Genomic DNA, 14,181 nt, shown 5'->3' on the forward strand with positions numbered 1-14,181 from the left:
CTTGTATAACCTAGTAATCACAAGGGAATAGGAAACATTTTCATAACCTACACATATCCTTTTTTAGATGAATATGAAAACCCTATTAACCATAGATTTGCCTCCAAACAAATCCATCTCGGGGGTTGAAGCCAAATTATGTCTCCATTCTTTAAGATGCCTATTTTGTTAATTTTGGAGATGTGGTAGCAACTTGTTTTTCTCCTGACCCCAAAGACACTACTACTGATCAACAGATTTGTTGATAGTATCTTCAGAAAGCAATCTAAGGCACTGTCCTTCTGTGAGGGAGATATACCATCCAGATACCGATGCAGATCATCTTTTGATCACTTGCTGTAGGTGAAGAGAAAATTAGCACACTTCAACATTATTCCAACTTGCCTTTTCTCTAGTTTCTGACTTTTGTTATATTATTCTGATAATGTAAAGATTTGTAATAGCCATAGTTTTACTGTAACCATATTTTTTATAATTGTTTAGTCTTAATTTTATATTTAAATTTGTTTACTACATGTCACAGTTGTTTTTTTTAACCATAGATTCTTTATTCCCAAGTTTTAAATTTTGATTTATTGCTTAGTTAGCCTGCTTTTGTTTTCGAGAAGTTTTTCTTTTTCTGATGAACAAATTATGGATGCTATAGTCTGTGGGTTTTTGCATGTTTGAGAATGCCTGTTGCCTTTACATTTGAAAAACAACTTATCTGGGCATAAAATTCTTTGGTCATACTTCCCTTCAATTTTGTACAGACTGTTCCATTATTTTCTGGTAGTAAGAGTTATTGCTATGGACAAGTTTGAGGAAGACCCAATTTCCCTCTTTAACACTAACACTACGCTTCTTTTTTCTGCTTGGATGCCTGTATTATTTCTTTATCCTTAAAGCTAAGTAATTTCACCAGGATGTGCCACAGTAGTTTTTTGTATTGATTTTTCTTGGCAGTAGGCAGTTTTTTTTTTCTGTCTACAGACTCAAATATTTGAAAAAAAATGTCTTCTAGTAGATTTTTGAATACTTTTGCTTCTTTTTTTCCCCCTATATTCTTTAGGAAGATAGAGTATTCTATATATTTTACACATAATTGTCTTTTCTATAAATTATATACTTTTGTGATTTTTTTTGCATTTTCTCTGTATACTTTTCTATAGGCTTAATTTCAAATTGTACTTATTCTATTTTTATTATTTAATTATGATATCCCTGTATGTAATATGTTCTTTTCCAAATTGCTATATGACTTTGTTTATCATCTTCCTTTGTTTTATAATTCCTTTTTATATCTTATTAGGCCTTTTAAGTTTTAAATTTCTTTGAAGCTGTAACTATTTGTTTAAATTATTTAACTTTTATTTAGAAAAAGATAAATTTATCTTTGTCTTCCTTTTGTTTGTCTTCCCTTCCTTTCTCTCCACCCCCTGTCTGCTATCTCTCTGGGTTGTGTTTTATGTTGGTTCTTTTCTGATTATTACATCTCTCTGGTTGGGGCCCGGTGTCCTTAAAGAATAGAATGGGAAGGGGTGGGGGATGTATTTGGGAATCCCACTGCTTCAGTTTAGTTGATTCTACTGGAACTCCTCTCTAGATCTCCTCTTCCTTTTGCTCAATCTTAGCTTGACATCAAGACGTTGAACCAGCTCAAGGGAGAGCCCCTTCCTCATATACTCTTCCTCATCTCCTGATTTCTATGACTCAGAAGGAGAGGATATAGAAAAAAACAGAAGGCCAGACCAACTTTGCCTTCAGCTCTGCCTCCCTACCATCTTGAGCCAAGCAGGATCTGTATGGGAACATTACCCATTTCTCTTGGGGCTGGCACATGCCTGTGTGGACTTGACTACTCTAAGTGAAGGAACACTGAATGGAACCTTTGAAACTTTGATGCTCAGTTATAGGGAAATCTGTTCTAGATGTAAGCATTTCATGGGTTTCATTGAGTGTCAATGACTTCCCTCATTGCACTTCGAGTTGTAAGCTGGACTTGCCACTTTTTTCATGAAATAAGGACTGACAAATTAGGTCACTTTGGGTTTTCAGACTTGGATATTTGGCAGCACTTTTTTTTTTCTCAAAAATGAATGAAATGAGCTGTCACATCAAGCAAAATAACTGACAATATTTGTTGACAACAATAAAATTTAAGCTTTCAAGAGAAAATTAGAACTTTTGAAATCTTGTATTCACCACTATGAACTTGACAGCTTCTCAATACATAAATACTTTTCTGATGAGACTGGTGGTGATTTTAATAAACACAATTTTTTGATATTGCATAATAAATTGTGTCAACACTTGTAAGATTTGCATAACTGAATAAACCAGCATTTTCCAAATGACCAACCATGCATGCTACAAAATCATGGATGGGGAAAAACTCCTTTCAAAGTGCAAGGGAAACCAGTGGATTTTAATATAACAGAGTATTAACTGATATAGTTTGTCATTCTACAATGCAATTAACCTTTAAGAAACTACTACTACTACTTACTGAGTTTTGGTGTAATATCAAAGAAGAGTATCTAGAATTATCTGGAAATGCATTTAAAATAATCTCCCTTTTACAACTGCAATTAGTTTGATGCCAAATTTTCCTCAAATATTTTAACCAAAATGATATATAGCAATAGATGGAACATAGATGGAGTATCTAGCTGTTTTCTACTAAGCCAGACAACAAAGAGATTTGCAAAACCGCAAAACAGTGCCACAATTCTCATTAAATTTTCTTATTTGGGGAAACACAGCTTTCTTTACTAAAATATGTTATTTGAGCATGAAATGGCGTTGTTATTTTAAAATAAATTAATAATTGTTTTAAATTTTTATTTAGTTCCTAATACTATCAATATTACAAATATAACTCACTTACACAAAAGATCTTTGAAGTTCTTAATTATTCTTAAGAATGTAAAGAAATCCTTAGACCAACAAGTTTGAGAATCTCTGTGCTACATGTACCGTGCAGTGAAGCAGTAAGTGTGCAGGAGTGCAAAATTAGAGAATTATGGGTTGGATTTGGCGTCCTACCAGAATAGCATGCAAACCACAGACTGCTAAGATTCAAATGGGAGAAGCAGAGGAGGAACAGTGTGAGAAAAGGTGTAGTAGTAGGAACAGTCAGGATAGGTTTGGAGGACTTTGAGTAAAGCAGTAAAAGTCCCTTTCATGTTTCAAATCTCTCCTTCCACTTCACCTCTCTGACTTTTTTTTCTTTTTTACTTTTTTTAATGTTTATTTATTTTTCAGAGAGAGAGACAGACAGAGCATGAGTGGGGGAGGGGCAGAGAGACAGGAGGACAGAACATCAGAAGCAGGCTCCATGCTCTGAGCCATCTGACCCTGCTGTTACATTTCCTTCTCTTTCTTTCTGGCATTTCTCTGACGACAGCTGGGAAAAGTTATCTGCTTTTAAGGACTCATGTAAATATATTGGATCCACCTGGATAATTGTCACTACTCTCCCATCACAAGGTCCATCACCTCAATCACATCTACAAAGGCCTTTCTGCCATGTAAGGCAACATCTTCTCAGGTTCTGGGGATTAGAACATGAACATCTTTTAGGGACCATTATTCTGCCTAACTCTCTTGTTCTGTTGGGGCTACTGTCACAAAATACCATAGATGAGTGGTTTATAAACAACAGAAATTCATTTCTCACAGTTCTGGAGTCTGGGAGGTCCAAGATCAGGGTGCTGGCACAATGGTGTTGTAGTGAGGGCCCACTTCCTCATTCTTGGCTGGTGCTTTCTTGCTGTGTTCTCACCTGATGGGAAAGGCAAGGGAGCTCTCTCAGTCCTCTTCTATAAGGCACTAATCCTATCCATGAGGACACTTCTCTAATCACCTCACAAAAGCTCCACCTCCTAATACCATCACGGTGGGGGTTAGGATTTAACATAAATTTGGGAAGTATGCAAATATTCGGACAATAGCAGTACCACACCATGGGATATTTTTGATCAAGGAAGTGGCATAATTACAGTGGTACTGAAGGAAAAAACTTTCCCAGTAATTACCCAGTATGGAACTCATCTAGTGCCAAATTTGGGGCAGAGTTTTGCCTCTGTGGAAAACAACTTCCATGTGTTTTTAGTGCAATACAGATGAGGCATCCAGGAGGACATCTGCTGATATTCTGGCAGGCAGATCACTTTCCCATTGCCTGTCCTACCCAGATTTGTCATTCAGGTCACCAAAGGGACAAATATCCATGGCTTCTAGAAGGAGATTCTTCTCTGCATTTTTTTATCTCTCAAGTGTCCTTTCTAGATCTTAGAAACTAACTTGTCAGCAGAGTGGGAAATTTCTCCCTCTCAGGAATTGATATCTTAGGGGTGACCTTTTACATGAAGCATTTCATTAAATAGTGTGGTGAGGTTACCAAACCTTGAAGTCAGAGGCAACGTCTGAATGCTTGTTGGGTTACCACCAGTACTCTGAAGAAAGAACAATAAGCTTAAATGCTTTTGAGTAATAATTTATCAGGAAGACTAAATTATGAAAGAATGCTTGAATTAGACAAAAGAAACCCACAAGATGGATGTAGCTCAAATATTTTCCAACATAAGCTTCCTTTTGAAAATAATTTAAATGTTTGCCTTCTCATTGCATTTATGTGTGATATGTTGGATAACTAACTAAGGAGGACAGAAAGGGAATCCCTGTGGTATAAATTCCAGGAACAACTGCAGACTCATCCAAATGTCACTTATAAATCAGAACAAGCCCAAATTCATAAGCTAGTCTCAAAGTACCCTATAAAAACAAGACAAAATAACAAAAGCTATTATTTCCACCCCCTCAAAATATTTATAAAAAAACAGGATGCTGTTTCTTCAGTCAGGCAAACAACTTACCAAGGGCATTCTTAACTACTGATGCTAAATATTACAGCATAAGAATGAACTTTGGTATTTTGCAATGTACATTGTGCAACGTATATGATCTATTCAGTTCTCATGGGTGTGTGCAGTTTACTATTTTTGCTTACACATGTATTCTTGGGGAAAGATGTCATAAAGTTAGGATTGTTCTTAAGCAGAATAGGCAATATTTGCTCTAACAGCTTCTCCCTTCTCTTTTGCAAGATATTCTTTTCCTAAGGAAGTTATCACAGCCCTTTTTCCTGCAACCTACTCTGGGCAGCCAGGGATGTTGTTACCTAGAGATCTCTACTTTCCTATTCCTATTCCGTTGACAATTCTCTAAGTTACTGCCTCCTTTTGGACCCAGCTAATTGGTGTTATGCAGTTAATTGTAGACAGATGTAACCTAATGGACTAGGTTCTCTTCCAGGCAATATAACATGCATAACCTGGTAGACACTCCCACGCTTACCTTAGTTTTTTTTTTTTTTTTTTTTTTAGCTCATAATTTGGGTAGTTTTTTTCTTTTTAATATGTGAATAAAAGATGAGGTAGGCAGTGACACTTAAAAAGGAGGGCCAGTGAAAAGTGCTAAATTTGGGGACCCTGGGCATCTAGCTAAGAGAATACATGTACTGAGGCTCCAGAGAGTAAGTATGAGAAGGGTGGAGAATGTTTCTAAAAGTAAAATTTTAATATATTAAAGAAAAATTATGTCTACATAATAGATTTGCCTGTGCTTCTGGCCTGCCATTTGTGTGAGCCTTTTTAGTGTCCATCAGTTGTGCTTGAGGAGGCAGTTAGGGTCAGCCATGTGTCTCAATAGTTTGTGTCCTACCATGGGAATCATTAGTATTTGGTGATTTAATTTGGGATTTCAAGAGGTAGAAACAAGGAGCCTTGGGAGATGAGAGTTTGTAGCATTCCACATCCAGATCAACCAAGGGAAGCCTCTTATTAAAACCCTCAGAATACTCTTCAACCTTGGAATCCTGCAATGGCAAATCAAGGCCTCAAGTACAAACTGTGTAATAAACTGGACACTGGGTTTGTTTCTCCATTGTTTCACACACTCATGCTTTGCAGGTGCCCCTTCTTTTTTTGAAGTTTATTTATTTAGAGAGAGAAAGAGAGAGAGAGAGTGAAGGAGGGGAAAAGAGAGAGGGAGAGAGAATCCCAAGCAGGCTCCATGGTGTCAGTGCAGAGACTGATGCAGGGTTCGATTCCACAAACCATGAGATCATGACTGGAGCCAAGATCAAAAGTTGGACACTTAATTGACTGCCACCCAGGTGCCCCAAAAGGTGCTGCTTCTTAATACCAATTTATTTGGACTCCTCATGTATTCTTTTTAATGACTTAGATTGTGAATTTTGTATTTATTAAGGTTAAAATTGGGGCATTACCAAATTATTTCATGTGGGTTTGTGATTTGAAGAGAACAGAACTGAACTAGGATTGAGGACACTTGGATTCTAGTTTATATTAATTGAGATAATCCTATCTGTTATAATAATCCCCGAATCTATAAAGGCTTAAACCCAATGGAAACTTACTTCTCATTCAGGAAAATCCAAACGTGCATTAGTGATTTGTGTGCTGCTTTCTTCCAAGTGGTGATACAGGGCCCAGGATCCTGTTACCTTATGGCTCTGTCATCTTTAAGGTGCCGCTTCCAAGATTTCTATGTTTGTCAGTAACAAGCTGAGAGAAAAAGAAAGAGCAGAAAAGGATTTTTTAGTTTTTAAAGTGAGTTTTTATAGGCCAGACCTGAAAGAAGTACATATAAGTTTGGCTCTCCATTTCTTTGACTAGAACTCGGTAATCTGGCCACAGCTAACCACATGGGAGGTTGGGAAATTTAATCATACACCGTAACAAGGAATTAAAGGAAATGGGTTGGGTGACCAGCTAGCCAGCCCTTTCCATAACCCTAGTTCTACCACTATTTATTTGATCTCCCCTTTTTGATTATTATTTTAAGAACCATTTCTTACCGATTTTTAAAACCCCCAGAATGGTTATAGAAGTGTCTTATATATAGTACATGCTCACTACTGCATGCTTGCCTGACAGACAATAAATGAGTAAATAGTGCTGAGTGTTCATAATTCTGCCCTACAGCCCAGGGCATTGAGTGTTACTCTAGAGGACTGAGAAATACTTTCCCTCAATAAGTCACAATATATCCCAGGATCATTTTGACTGTGGAGGAGACTAATACTGCTACAGCCAGGACCAGGAATGTCAAGAGAAGAAACTGATGTCAAGAGCTGAACATCAAAGAAAGTCTGGTGAAAGAACCAGTTAACTAATTGGGACAGGAGGGTAGACTCTTCAACACTCTGCTTGCTATCCAGGTTCCCTGGAAGAATACCAACTACTCTGGATGGGTTGGAGAGTCTCTGACTAGGCTGGGAGCTTCATTGACAAAGGAGAACAAGCATGATCATCATGAAAAACAACAGACCCATAAGGATGTCCCAGCTTATAGAAGAACTTGCAGAACACTTCATGGGAATAATTAATCAGGGATAGGACACAGAACAAAAAAATGTCTTCCTTCAAAAATTATAGGTGATGTGGGATGTTGTAGGGGACTGTGCTGGAATCCTGTTACGTCTACACTTAGTACCGCTGTTTTGTGAGTAGTTTATAGCCAGTATGCTTAGCAGGGTATATTAATTTAGGAGTCGGAAAGATCTGGGTTATATTTACCGACCTGTGATTAACTAGCAGTGTGACTTTGGGCAAGTCAATCTACCTCACTGGACCCCATCTGTATCATCTAAATAAGGAAGAGTTGGATTAAATGTGTGATGATCAATAAATGGTCACACCCCACCCAGTGTCCATAGCAGACATTGAAAATCAAACATAATTCTTTTTTTTTTTTTTGAGCCCATATATATGATCCCAGGATCCTTATCAACATCCCATCTAGGTTATCCTATCAATTATAAATGACACATGTATGTTAACTATGTCTTTTATTTTCTGTGTTCTGACACTTTGATATTTGGGCCTTGCTGGCCCTAGAGGGACTGCCCCTCCAAGAGTTAGTCAAGTCCTAGAGATAGAAAACAATTTGTCCAGGTGCACACTTTTCAAATGCAAACTGGCAAAGATACAGCCCACATCACAATTACCTCTTTTATCAGGCTGCCACACTCTGAGCCATTATCCACCTGTCCTAATCACCCCCAGGGCCAGGTACCAGAAAACTAGGTGTAGTGCCTAAATCCTAGACTCTGCTGAAGTTATTCAAGCTAGTCAATCCTAAACCTGCTTACCCGGCCTTGCCCATTTCTTCCCCCCAGCTCTTGTCCAGAATTCTTCCCTCTCCCTCTGCCTCTGCCTGATGTCTGTACTTTCTCCATATGCCTCTCCCTCATGGCATCACATACCCTGTTATCTTGGGATCTGTGAATAGTACATACTGCCTTTTCAATGGCAGCTGTTTCCTGATCTGTTGGCCCTACTATACCTAAATAACAATAAAAACTATATTAAAACAATATAGGATGGGAACTACCTTCCTGAAGCAGATGATCTCTGGAGTCCTTTCTAGATCTAGCAATCTTTTATCGTTTTAAGTAGGAGAGTATTGTACTATCTATAAAATACATATTTCAGTTATAATATCTTAATCTTATGAAGTTACCTAGTATTTCATAGCAAGGATTTTCTGAATCAGGAGTTACACCAAGATAAATTGCACAGAAGCTCTTCTGTAAAAGTCACTGCTAAATGGGGGTAGGGGAAAATCTTGGTTCCGTTTTGGGAAACCTTTCATTTTTCTCTATTACAGCTGACAGATAAAAATCATTCTAGTGTGCCTTCTTGGACTTCTGTTAATTTTTCTATTTTTCCTCCCTCTTCTCCTTTTTTTCTTTTTGGATTCAGAGTAGCAAACAGTCCCTCCTGATAATGTGATTGTGTACGTTCAGAACGTATTTTAGGAAGAATTAGGAAAATATTGGGATAGGATTATTCCTATAAAGGGCACATGGGCAATGGTTTCACTCTTATGTGGATCCTGAGAAACTTAACAGTAACCCATGGGGGAGGGGAAGGAAAAAAAAAAAGAGGTTAGAGTGGGAGAGAGCTAAAGCATAAGAGACTGTTAAAAACTGAGAACAAACTGAGGGTTGATGGGGGGTGGGAGGGAGGGGAGGGTGGGTGATGGGTATTGAGGAGGGCACCTTTTGGGATGAGCACTGGGTGTTGTATGGAAACCAATTTGACAATAACCTTCATATATTGGAAAAAAAAAATAAAGGGCACATGGGCATAATGTTTCACATGTAGTGGATGCTTAAATACTTTTAAATCAATAATAAACCTGTTCTTTGCTATTATATTACACAGTTTTTTGGGTTTTTTTTTGGATTTTTCTCCCCATCCTCCTCGAAAACTCATATATTGAAGTCCTAACCCTGGTACTTCAGAATATAATCTTATTTTGAGATAGTTTTTACAGAGGTAACCAAGGTAAAATGAGGTCATTAGGGTGAGCCTTAATCCAATATGACTGATGTTCTTAAAAAAGGGGAAATTTGGACACAGATACTCATATAGGGAAAATGCCATGAGAACAAGGCAGAGATAAGGATGATGCTTCTACAAGTCAAATGATGCCAAAGATTGCCAGCAAACACCAGAAGTGAGAGTAGAAACCTGTAACAACCTTACAACTCTCAGATGGAACCAACTCTACCAACATCTTGATCTCAGACTTCTATCCTCTAGAACTGTGAGACAATAAAATTGTTTTTTGTTTAAAAAAAAAAAAAAGAAGAGTTATATTTATAAAGGGAACATTACTGAACATTTACTGAATGAACTAAATTCTGCTCTAGTACAGACCGTAATTCATTGGGTAGTCTTAATCTATTGCCTCTTCCTTCTTTGCCCTTACTCTTATTTGAAAACAATTATTCCAATCTCGTTCCAAATACTTATCACAGAAATATTGTGAGGAATCATTTGACTTTCAAAATAATTCTGGAAATTGCTTTCAGTTACTCTAAAAATTGCAGGGAGAGATTACGTGCAAGGCAAAATTACACAAGCATTTGTGTAAGAGAATAAACAAGGAAGTGCATTTCAGTTCAAGAATTAATACTTCGGTTCAAGTTGTAATAAAAGAGTACCATAGTTGCTGAAATTGAAAAAGCAGTTCAGAGTCTTTTTTTTTCCCCCAGTAAGTTCTGTGTGAATGTTTTACTTTTGTTATTATGTTTGGTTCTGAAAATGCACCCATTCACAAAACCTCTGGGCAGTTGGACAAAACGGATTTACAATCCTCTGAAATGGGCCAGGACTCAAGTTGAAGTACAGTTGGCTAGACATTTAAAATGAGGAAATGGCTCACCTTTCTTCTCCACCTGAAGTTGCCAAGTGAAACCTTCCAAATTCTCAAGAGAAAGAAGATGCCTCTGATTCATATTCCATTTGCCTTTAAGTCTTGCTCAAAGTATTTTTTCAAGTGGAAAAAGAATGAAAGAAACATTAAAACGCAGAGACCTAATTTTGTGTGGAAGGAAAACACAGCTGTGCAATCTCTTGGCTACAACTGTATAAAAATTAAAAAGAAAAGAAAACAACCTAATTTATTCAGTGCCTTAATTTGAAGATGAAGCTAAGGTGTTGAAGAATGGCGGGTCTGTGGTGCTTCTCCAGAAAGAGGGCTTTTTCTCCGTGTCTCAAAGACATTTGAAAGATTGCAAAATTTTCTTCTAGAACCACTTCAAAGGTTGGAGAAACTACCACCTTTGAATACTTCAAATCTCTCTGTCAAATAGAAACTTAATGCCTCCCCCCCCCAAAAAAAAAAAAATGCTAGCTCTAGATATACAAGATAAAAATATTCACAGACTCTTTTGGAGTATATGAGTTTGGCTGGCTTTGCCTTGCTTTAGGATCAACGCAATTCTGAAAATCTTCCCTCGATAATAGATCCAGGTGAGTAGCATTCTCTCTTGCCAGGAGAACTAAATTGATATCATCTGTAGGGCCAAGAATACTGGAACATGAAAAATAGATAAAAATTAAAATACCAGGTATACCATTTAGCTTGTCTCTTTCATTTTCAGGACCAGGCATCCAAGGGTCAGAGATGGAAGTGCACAATTAAACTAATCCTGAGGTCTCTTCTGCAGGTAGCAGGAAAACAGCCTCACACCCAGGTCTCACTCCAGGTCTTGTCCATCCTCTTGCTGCAGTGATGAGGGAAGTGTGAATGTCTCACTCTAGAAGTTTCACTGGAATCCTCACCTGGTTGAATGAGTCTGAGAAGAAGAGTTGGGGTATCCTTAATGCCACCCTCTTCCATCCACAACCCTCTGCCCTTACAGACTCTAAAACGTCAGGGGATTCTGGGTAAGGCCTTTGAGCAAACTGTGGGGATGGTAACTAAAAATGCAAGGTGAAGAAGCAAGGTCTGGCATTCCCAAAGGCAACACTATATGGCATTTGCATTTCCCCCCTTCCTTCATTTTGTCTTTCCTTTTGAGCAAGACTTAAACATGACAGGAGTCAGAGGCATCTTCTTTCTCTTGAGAATTTGGAAGGTTTCACTTAGCATCTTCAGGTGGAGATGAAAGGTAAACCTTTTCCTCATTACATTCTGATATGTCTAGCCAATAATTCCTTAACCTGAGTCCTGGCCCATTTCAGATCCCTGGCTATACATCCATTTTCCCTAACTGCCCAGAGGTTTTATGAGTAGATGTGTTTTCAAAACTGTAATTCTAGAGAAGCACACAAATTTTAGTGTGCATAGAAATCATCAGGAAGGCTTGTTAAAATAGATTGCTAGGCTCCATGCCTAGTTTCTAATTCAAGAGGTCTGGGGTGGAACAAGTTCTAGCAAGTTCCCAGGTGATACTTCTGTCAATCCCAGAGTTCCAGGCTAATGAGAGCAATGGGAGCCAGACTTAGGTGTGGTCTTATTCACCACACCTGCTATTACATCTCTGATAAACCCCTTTCTTCTGAGCCTCAAAGAGCAAGAGAAATGGTGACTATGATAGGAATTGTCATCTTCTCATAGGAAACTTTGTTGCTTTTATTCCTAACTCTTTAGCAATTATTCTAGACTTTGTTTTAAGCTCCTTATTTACCCTCACACATAACTGACCACAAAATTCTATACGTTCTGTATCTACAGAGGCCCTTCCCTTCCCCTCCAGCCCTTTCTGGACTTGATTCAGGTCAACATTATCTCTCACTTGTAGCAGCTTCCTATTTGGTCTCTCACTCCACCATCAAAGCAAATTTTATGAAACAGAAATCTGATCCTAAAACTGTGCTGCTCAGAATTGCTCCACGGTGTTACTTTGCCTTCAGGAGCACATTTACAGGTACCTACTGTTTGCAATGCTTTGTTCTTTTCACTAATGCTCACAAAAAGCAGGTGGGGAAGAAAGAATGAGGCACAGAGTTAGGGAGCTACCTAAGGTTATATACCCAGATAGGATGACAAATTTGGAAGAGAAAACAGGTCTTTGGTTGTCTGTCCAGGTTTCTTACCATTGACCCTCACAACAGTCTTCAGGTGTTTTTCAAATATATGATGTAGGGCATAGACATTAAATGAATAAGCCCTAACTTCAGGCAATCCTAATTAGAGACTTGGTTCTGCCATGAGATAACCACGAGTAAGCTTCTGACCCTTTTGAGCCTTCACTTCCTTATCTTGAATTAACCTCAGTTAGCTTTTATTCTTCTTCTAAGAACCTCTCTCTGGTAGCAGCATCCTAAGATGATCCCAGTGCTCACTGCCTCCCAGTATCCATGCTTTCCTGAAACCTTCTTCCTCACAGTGTGGGCAGAACCTGCTTCTGGCTTCTAACTAGTAGGTTTTGCTAGCTCTCCCGTGATTCCGTTGGGTTATAAAAGGATTTTACAGGTGAAAGTAAGGTTTCTAATCAACTTGACTTTGAGTTAATCAAAAGGAGATTATCCTAGATGGGCATACTCTAATCAGGTAGCCTTTTAAAAGAGAGATTCTTCTTTCCCTAAGCTCACAGACTCCAGACAGCAAGGATTCTCTTTCTCCTGTTGGCCCTGAAAAAGCAAGTTGTCACGAGATCCACAGATATAAGGAAATAAATTCTTCCAACATCCACATGAACTTAGAAGATGACCTCTGAGTCTCAGATGAGGCTGCAGCCAGTCTTGAATGCTGTCTTGTGAGACCCTAAACAGAGGAACCAGCTAAGCTTTTCCTGGACTTCTAACCCATGCAAGCTGTGAGATAATGCATGTTGCTTTAAGCTGCTAAATTTGCATTAATTTGTTACACACCAATAGCTTACTAATATATCCCCTTTTGTCTGTAATTTCGCCACCAAATCCCCCCATTAAAAAAAGGGGAGGTAGGGTGAAAGGAGTGAAGAGCAGACTCTACAGACCAGATGGATCAGCTCTAGAAGCAACCACATCTTCTACTTTTTTCATAGTTCTGCATTTTTCTACAACTCCAGGAGGGAAGCACTGTGCCAAATGAAGAGGGCAGAGCTGGCTCTATTTCTCAGGCTCTGGGCAGCCAGGAGAGGGCAGCTGCAATCACTCAAGTACTAAGGGCTTCCTAAATACCTAGGGGGTATAGTACCCTGGGCTGGGCTATGTGGGGCTTAGAGACACAAAGGGTGCCATGCTGTGCTCTGTTCTTCACTTAAGGCCTGTAAGAACTGGTGGAGGAAATCATATTAACATATGGGGGAGTTAAGTAACAAAGAATGCCATATCAAGTGATTGGCATAGGCAATAAGGCATGGGGTAGAGAAATGGAGCTGGGTTTGAAGACACAACACCCACGGTCATAGTTTGATTCTGTCACTAATTGTTACAGGACTATAGCTCCTCAAAGCACCTCTTTGGATTCTGGTTTCCTTGACTCTAACATGAAGGGCTGGGATATTCAGTAGTTTTTAATTTCTTCAGAAGTATATTGCCTTTCTTAAGTGAAATACAGAAAATGGATGAAAAGCAGAGCTGTTGTGGTTAAAGCAGAGGACCCAGCATAAAAAAAGCACTGCAGGGGTGAGCCCCTTCTGCCTCAAGTATCCTGTGTGCTACCAGGTATCCTGCATGCTAGCAGAGGCTAGCAGGGATATGGATTGGGAGGATGCATGTGGGTTTGAGCACCTTGTCACTTTCACAAGTGTGGTAGGGCTGGTGGGGAAAGGATGCTGCATGAGAGTGTGAATCCTCTATTCCTGCAAGGTCTCTGGAGCACACATAAAGACACACATTTGTCTCATTTCTATCCATCTTCTACTTACAGCTGGTCAGCTGGAACTTT

The 14,181-nt window shown here is 38.7% G+C and overlaps 2 long non-coding RNA genes across 2 annotated transcripts in view; both read right to left on the reverse strand.

Moving 5' to 3' along the window:
• The window catches only part of LOC132669132 (uncharacterized), a 76,402-nt gene extending 69,834 nt beyond the window's left edge, over positions 1-6,568 (reverse strand). The window contains exons 1-2 of the long non-coding RNA XR_009606018.2: positions 6,425-6,568; positions 3,662-3,766 (exon numbers count right to left, since the gene is read on the reverse strand). This is a non-coding gene — a long non-coding RNA (uncharacterized LOC132669132). The remainder of the gene's footprint in view (positions 1-3,661; positions 3,767-6,424) is intronic.
• Positions 6,569-10,245: 3,677 nt separating this feature from the next.
• The window catches only part of LOC144616561 (uncharacterized), a 71,784-nt gene continuing 67,848 nt past the window's right edge, over positions 10,246-14,181 (reverse strand). The window contains exons 2-3 of the long non-coding RNA XR_013555915.1: positions 10,940-11,161; positions 10,246-10,337 (exon numbers count right to left, since the gene is read on the reverse strand). This is a non-coding gene — a long non-coding RNA (uncharacterized LOC144616561). The remainder of the gene's footprint in view (positions 10,338-10,939; positions 11,162-14,181) is intronic.

This window comes from Panthera onca, chromosome B3 (assembly GCF_046562875.1).
Source record: "Panthera onca isolate mPanOnc1 chromosome B3, mPanOnc1 haplotype 2, whole genome shotgun sequence".
NCBI classification, from domain to species: Eukaryota; Metazoa; Chordata; class Mammalia; order Carnivora; family Felidae; genus Panthera; species Panthera onca.